Here is an 8,149-nt window from a genome sequence, read left to right as displayed (position 1 = left end):
AGTCAGTGTTAGAAGCTAGCTTAGCAAAGAGCACAGACTGTCCTGTGAAGTTGTTTGAATACATCGAAATTGCAAGAATTGATCTTTATTATCCAGATAAGATGCTATAGATAAAAGTGGAGTATGGTCACAAGTGTGTCTGCAGTGTGAGTTTAGTTGAAGGTCTATGTAAGGTGTTTGTTCCCGTACGTGAGCCTCAGCAGGTTATTTATTTCCTTTGCTTTGTTTCACAGGAGCCCAAAAAATCATCATGTTGTGGATTCGAGGGGGACTAGACTGTAAGAGTTTCCATCCTTGGGGTTCTGAGGAGGGCCTCCAGGAGGCCACCAACCCCCCACATCCATCTATTTCTCCTGATGTTCAACAGCAGAATTCAACTGATGTAAGACATCACCTAAAACAATGCTTACATCATTTTACCCTTTGTTCCTAATACATGTCATTGATCTGATCACCAAACCTGTTTCCTCCCTTAGACTCTGGACGATGTTTTGTGTGGTGATTGAGGAGATGTGGGCCCGGGAAAAGCAGGAGGACGAGTACAGAGCCCAACAAAATGGAGGCCAGTATGGGGGCCAACAGAATCCTTGCCTTGTAGCGTTCAATGATGGCGGGTACAGAGCACAAACCATCGAGGAAACACACAAACCTAATCACCTCGCTGAAACAAGATTACTGGCCCTCACCAAATCTTGGCCCCTTAACCTTCCCCCCTACCCCCAGTGTGGCAAAATATGTTAACAAACCTTTACCCCCCGGCTAATACTTCACCTGCTACGACAGTAAGATCTTTGTTTAACACACATTTTCATGTATTTCTGGTTGATCTTTGTATTGATACCATGACGGGGTGTCTAATAATTGATTGTTTTTATGTCTCCAGTATCATGAAACTCCAGTGTACGCTGCAGGGTGGACTACAGCTCCCACTTTTGGAGGACAGTAAGTAGAGCCAACAAAATAGACGAGATCAATCGCAGACATTTGATCTGGTTTTTCTTGTGACTGACTCTTGACCGTGCTCTTACACTGTGTATTTGTGATTTGTTCCTTCAGAAAGACAAAGAAGATTCAGAAGGAGAAGGAGGCAGAGGGGCTGGTCATCAAAAAACGCCTTCACGCTCTTCATTAAAGAGAAAAGGGAGAATGTCGAAAAGGAGCTGGGCGTGATTACGAGCACTGAGGTGAACAACTTCTTGCTGAACGGGTAAGTTAGTTTGTTACTCCAAGAATCATCTGTGATCTTTAAACTCTGGTCTTCAGTGTGTGTGTGACTAAACACTTTCTTGTTGTCCATCCACAGTGGAATTTGTTGGCACCAGATCAAAGAGAAAAATATATTGCTGAAGCGACAGTGGATGCTATCCTCTACGCCATGAAGAACCCCGGCCGCAGTCACAAAATCAACTATGTAAGTCTCCTTGTGCAGACATGTTGCCACAGCAACCCTTAAAGGTGATGGTGAAAGTGTTTTATCAGATGACTATAGTTCCATGGTTTGATTTTAGAGAAACAAGAGGAAACAAAGTCGGGCCAAGGTGTTCATGCTAAAAAAACTAAATAATCACCCCAGCAATCCATCGGACAGGAATCAGGAAACATGGAGACCACCCAACAACCCTATAATAAGCATCAGCAGCAGCACCAACAGCACTAACCTGGACTTCCTCTCACTCTTTTGTAAAAAAATATCAAATTCATATTTATGCTTTCAAAAAAAATAAAAATACAAACGTGAACTCACACATAGACCACCTGTTTATACAAATGTATATCTACCTAAATTATTGGAATGTGGCCAATACAGAGGTGCTGGAAATACGGTACAACAGCGGCAAAAGTCAGCAATGATGAGAAATTGTGTCTTACCATTGCTGTTTCTTATCAAAAGTTGCTCCAATGTGCATAAAATTCCATATTCTGATGAATCCAAATTGTGTCGTCAGATAGATACCACCATTACTGACATCCAGGCATTTCTCAGTCGAGAAATTCCTCCAATTCTCCTTCATCCAGCTCTGATTGGCTAAAACCCACTCCGTAGTGTTTGATATCACTCATTTCTACAGGTTCTGAGCTTTCAATGCTGTGTCAAGCATTCTGATTGGTCAAAGCATTGCTGAACTAGACTCATGCATAATTACGTCATAGAGCGGAACCAAAAATAGCATTACGCATGGCACAAACACAAACACGGATAACAATGTACATGTATTTATTTCTATTGGTCAAAAATAAAACTAATTGGAATTAATTTGACTGACATATTACAGTTACACACTTGTCCCCAAACTTGGCACAGTTGTTTTTACAAAAACATGTGAATCTTTGCCCTATCATCACCAGGCTTTTTAGCCTCCAAGTAACATAAATTGTATCACTAGTTAACTAGAGACATTAGTAAGTAAGTAAGTAGTTTATTTATAAAGCGCTTTTTGCAGATAAAATCACAAAGTGCTGTACAGAGTTGTGGTAAAAGTACAAGTGCAACACAATAGAATTAAACAAGAGTACATAAATATCATAAGAACAGCAACATTAAAGGATAACTAAAAATTAAAATCCAGTAACTAAAAGCTTTACTGTAAAGTGTAGTCTTCAGCAGTTTTTTAAAAGTGACCACACAGTTGAGCTCCCTGAGAGACTGGTGCAGGTTATTCCAGAGTCTGGGAGCTACAGCCTGGAACGCCAGGTCTCCTCTGGTTTTAAATGTAGTTTTTGGGGTCTTTAGGAGACCCTGACCTGAAGGACCGAAGGCATCGCCCTGATGAGTAGGGGCACAACAAGTCCGAGATATATTTAGGGGGCCTGACCATGTAATGCTGGAACGTGAGAACTAATATTTTATATTCTATGCGAAACTTAACTGGAAGCCAGTGCAGAGTAGCAAGAATGGGGTGATGTGGGATGTTCTAGAAGCACCAGTTAAAAGTCTGGCAGCCAGCGTTCTGAACGATCTGGAGTCTGTTTAGGGTCGACTTATTAAAACAAGTAAAAACATAATTACAGTAGTCAATACGAGATGATATAAATGTGTGTATGACCAGTTCCAGATCTGATTTTGATAAAAGATGCCTCACTTTAGAGATATTTCTCAGGTGGTAAAAACAGTTTTTAGTCAATTGACGACAATGTCCCTCCAAAGACATGGACTGATCAAAACAACCCCAAGGTTTCTGAGGCTGGTTTTAACAGATGAGTCCAGATCACCAAGAGAGTTTTTAATTACAGGAGCAGTACAACTGGATATCATCAGCATAAAAATGATAAGACACATTTTTAAAACCACGGATCAACCGACCAAGAGGCATCAGATATAATAAAAACAAAACAGGCCCCAGAACAGAGCCCTGAGCTACTCCACATGACAGGTTGGACATATTGGACATAACATCGTTAATAGCAACATTAAAGGTTCTTCCATTAATGTAAGAGATAAACACTGGAGAACAGTACCAGAAAAACCCATCTCAGATTTGAGTGGATCAACCAGTATACTGTGATCTACTGTATCAAAGGCAGCTGTCAGATCAAGTAAAACTGTGTAACGACCAGTCAGTGGTCATCATCACGTCACTAGAAACTTTCAGAAGAGCAGTTTCAGTGGAGTGGATTGATCTAAAACCAGATTGATCAGGACATGCTCTAATGAGGTGAAAAAACAACAGAAAATCTCCCTACATTGCTGAAAACGGAGCGTAGGGGGCGCCATCACTACAACATTGGGGTCCCCTACGCTCAACAGCACTGGAGAAAACCCTGGGAGCAGCTGCAGGATAATCCACAACACCAGTGAACAGGTGAGTTAATAAAATCTCTTAATAAGGGAAGTGAAGTTTAATTATTAATAACAGTAAACAGTTTAAGCAGCTTTCATTCACTGTTTATCACTGTTGAACATATCAATAGTACCATCTGATGGATATCCACATCTAGAAGTGATGCTGATTGGCCCCAAACACAGTCAATACAAGGGTCACAATGAGTCTGTGTATCTGGTTTAGTTAGTGTTCAATGACGTGTGAAAGTCAAAGTGAGTCAGGTCACACAGAGAGGAGAGGGTGAACAATTAACCACCTGCACCTGTGCTGCCTTCACTCAACCTGGATTTTCTGCCTCCTGCTAATGGTTGAATATATTCTACTGTAAAGAGGAGACTTTGATAAAGAAGTGTTTAGATCAAACTAGTTCAGCCTCTTTCTGATCAATCTAAGCACTCTTCTAACCTGGATATCAGAGATCATATGTTAGGGTTTCCTATAGAGACTCTATTTTCCCACACTCTCCTGGGGAAAGTGAATGCACCTCATAATGAAATGCAGAGCAGCTGATGGAGAAGCTGTGAGATGTTACAGAAGCTGAGCTAACATGCTAATGAACCCTTGTACACTCCTTTAACTTTACATACACTTGTACACTTCATGTACACAAACGTTCCATCTCATTAAAGTGCAATAAAAATGTACTGTATGACTTCAGAACTATCCATAGATATACAATTTATCATCATTTTCAAACCCTTTATATGTTTGTATGAACTTTTTTATAATGAGAACCTCTGATATTTTAAACAGCAAAAACACAATATATGAGATATCTCCAAAAAATAAGGTGCAAAGTGAAATATGTTTGATGTTAATAATACAGCCTAAACCATGACAATTATTGATAACAGAATTGATTTTAATGCATTATTATTTTGGCACAAGGACAGTTTTAAAGAAAAAATAACACTTGTACTCCTCCTGTCTACAAACCTCTGTCTCATAAAAAGGCAATAAAAATGTAATCCATTAATATTATTTTTGTTTCCACTGCATCAGATCTTTTCAACTACTTCAGAACTATCCATAGATATACAATTTATCATTTTTAAACATTTTTATGTTTGTATGAAGCTTTTGTCACGAGAACCCCTGATTGTTTCAACAGGAAAAACACAAAATATGCGAGAGGGGTCCAGCTGCAGAACCTCCATGCCCAGCTCCTCCATGCCCCGGCCCGGAAGCTAACCCTACATATATGGGCTCCTGTAGAGCAGCTTTTCTCCTGAAGGTGGCAGTAATGCAACATTTTGGGTGCCAACTGCCGTCAACAACCAAAGAAGAAGAAGCTACTCTTCTTCTATTGTTAGACGAGACAGTAGCGGTACACGTGTTTCTCGGAACAGCCTTGCTCAGAACATGGTAAGTAAAGAGTTTTGTTTATGTTAAATTATCGATAAAATTATTAATTTTCAACGTTCGCGGTGTTCAGACGAGAGGGGTCCAGCTGCAGACTATTATTATTAGTTTCTTCAGATGATCTGACCAATCGGTGATGGAGAAAATGAATAAAGGTGTTTGTGTTCCATTTTTTGTTTTCTGTACTGAAGCAAAAGAGCTTGAATTTGAAAAACAAGGCGTTTTCTGTTTTTTCATTTTGGTTTTGGAAACAAATATCAAATAATTGTTTTTTTTTTTCATGTTTTTGTTACATAACAATGAATGAATGATACACGGATCCGTGTACCCTTCGTTCTTTGATTATTTAGTTTCAAAACCAAAATTTAAAAAATATGGATTGTTTTTCTGTTTTATTAATTTAAAACCAGAAACTGGAAAACCAAATTCCCCCCAAAAAACAAAAAAATTATGCATTTCTGATTTATTTTAAGATAATCAAAATACCAATGGTAACATATTGTTTTGTTTTTTAAAAGTACCTTTGATTCTACATCTAGACCGGAAAATATCTGGTTTTGAAACAAAATAACCGAAGAATTATTGTTGTAGAATTAAAGCAACTTTTTCCAAATGAACCTTGTTCACTCACTGATGTTAATGTTTTAAACGTTTTTTTTTTTTTTTTTCAGATGCACGTTTCAATTTTCAAAAAAAGACGTCAAACCTGAGGTGAGCTGCTGCACAACGTGCTGCAAGCAGTATCACTGCCCCATTTGCCCAAAACTACAGTCATTTAAGTTATTTAATATGGAGAAGCACTTTGATGTCCATGTGCAAAATACAATAACATTTTAAGGTAAGATTCACATGGACACAGACAGCCTATTGTGTAAATGCACATCTGATAATAATGCTGATTAAAAAAAATTATCCTATTAGTTGTACAAGTTATTTTTGTCCTTGTTCTATTCTTTGTCTGTAGTAATCATTTTATTTTGCTTCCATTTGTTTTAGATGTTGATTTACTGTTGTACTTTACAGTGCAGAGATGTGAGTCATATAGAAGTTCACCTCAATATGTGCAGCCGTGCCCAATGTCTACCTACCTCTACTGAACCTATCCTAGTCACTCCTTCTCCTTCACAACCTGCTTCAACAGCTGCACCAGTTCCCACTCTTTCACCTAAAGTACAGTCTAAAATGGTCAAATATCCTCACTGTAGCCTCTTATTATTCTGAATAAATGTCCCTACACATAACCAAAAGAAACACACAACACCATCACCTTCAGGAGGAACCTGGTAGACTACGCTCTTCTCATCATCAATGGTGACCTGGTGGAGAAAGTATGGTCCTTCAGGTTCCTGGGTGTTCACATCCAGGAGGAGCTCTCCTGGGCCACCATCAGACCATCCTCTCTGACCCCTCCCACCCTGCTCCCCTCTGAAGGAGATACGGATCAATCAAAGCTCCACCTCCAGAATGACAAACAGTTTGTATCCCTGGGCCATGAGAACCATGAACAAAAAATAATCCACTGTAGCTGATGCTTGTTTATGTAGAATTGTTTTTCTTAATGTATATTTTGTTATGATGTGACTTTTTCTTTAGTGGCTTTTATAAATAAAGTTGAATTAAATTAAATAAAGACACTAACAGATGTCTTCCTTAAGTTCCATTGTGTTTACAGCCCATTGTATTTGTTAATATTGTTTTGTGTTGATCTTACATAACTTAATTTGTACTTTTTTTGACATTACTAAATATGACTTTTGTCAACCACTTATTGTGTCTTTATTTAGCAATTATGATCCATATTACTTAGAACTTAAACACTACTGGTTTGATACTTCTTTGGAACTAAATTATAGAAGGATTTTTGTAACATTTACTGTTCGTTCCTCGCAAGGTAAGTGTTAGTGGTTCTAATGTAAATGTATTTGTATCTGGCATTGTATACTTAATAAGTTAATAACAGTATGCCTATTCACAACTGTAACTAAATGTACATTTTTGTATATTTTACTGATGTCATTAATATTAGATTTATGATATATATATATAGCAATAACTATATTCCTTGAGGTCTACTTTTACTAGATCTGAGTTATAAGCTGTACTTTTACTTAAAGACAATATACAGTGATTATCAAGCCATGTGATTCTGCATATGATTATTTATTGCTAGTGTAATGTTAATGCAGTTGTGCATAAATTATGAGCACATAAAACACCATCCTAGTAAAACTTAAAATTGCAATTTAAAAAAACATACATAAAACACAAACACAAAGTGTCTAACGTAAAACCACGTGTTGAACGTTTTGATATTGTTTCATAAAACAATTAGCTCTGGGCTGTAAGAATGACTTTAATCACTAAAAAATAATATATGACAGTTTAAATGGACTTAATGAAATATTTAACCTTCATGTGTTGTACTTAAAGTTTTACGGTATTAATGCTGTAAATCTTTAAACATTGAATTTATCCTACATTTATCCCCGTTTTAAGTTTAAAACAAAGAGGTTGTGATAGAACTGCAGCACAAATAAAACTATTGTGTCTCTAACGATCAACATCATTCACAGAAATGCTGATCAGTTTATATGTTGTTGATGAGGTGCTTTATACTTTGTTTTTTCAATGTAACACTGCTGAGGAATCCGGTTAACAAAGGTCTTAAAATCCAGATAAACCTTCTGGAAATGCCTAGCCAACATGGCTATGCTATCGGTTTTATTTTGTATTTTTTTTCTTCATTTCATGATGTCACTTCTGGAGCGGGGCATGGAGGTTCTGCAGCTGGACCCTCTTGGTTCGTGTGACAAGGACATAAAGTTCTTACATCATGTTGAAAAGCCTGGCACAAGTGGAGCTCATTTTTAAGTCTGTCTGTCCTCCATAACTTTAGCTGTGTTTGATAAAACTAGTTCTAATTCACTAGTTTTATTATGAATGATGATAAATGTGTACAGAATAAA

At 37.6% G+C, this 8,149-nt stretch overlaps 1 long non-coding RNA gene across 1 annotated transcript; it reads left to right on the top strand.

The window, feature by feature from the left end:
* Positions 1 to 1,191: 1,191 nt before the first annotated feature.
* Positions 1,192 to 1,535, top strand: LOC114461077 (uncharacterized). Its single transcript, XR_003673794.1, has 3 exons — positions 1,192 to 1,207; positions 1,304 to 1,411; positions 1,509 to 1,535. It is a non-coding gene; the product is annotated as an uncharacterized LOC114461077 (long non-coding RNA).
* Positions 1,536 to 8,149: the final 6,614 nt, after the last annotated feature.

The sequence above is a fragment of the Gouania willdenowi genome, unplaced genomic scaffold (genome assembly GCF_900634775.1).
Source record: "Gouania willdenowi unplaced genomic scaffold, fGouWil2.1 scaffold_92_arrow_ctg1, whole genome shotgun sequence".
Taxonomy (NCBI): Eukaryota; Metazoa; Chordata; class Actinopteri; order Blenniiformes; family Gobiesocidae; genus Gouania; species Gouania willdenowi.
This window is presented reverse-complemented; position numbering and strand designations above follow the sequence as displayed.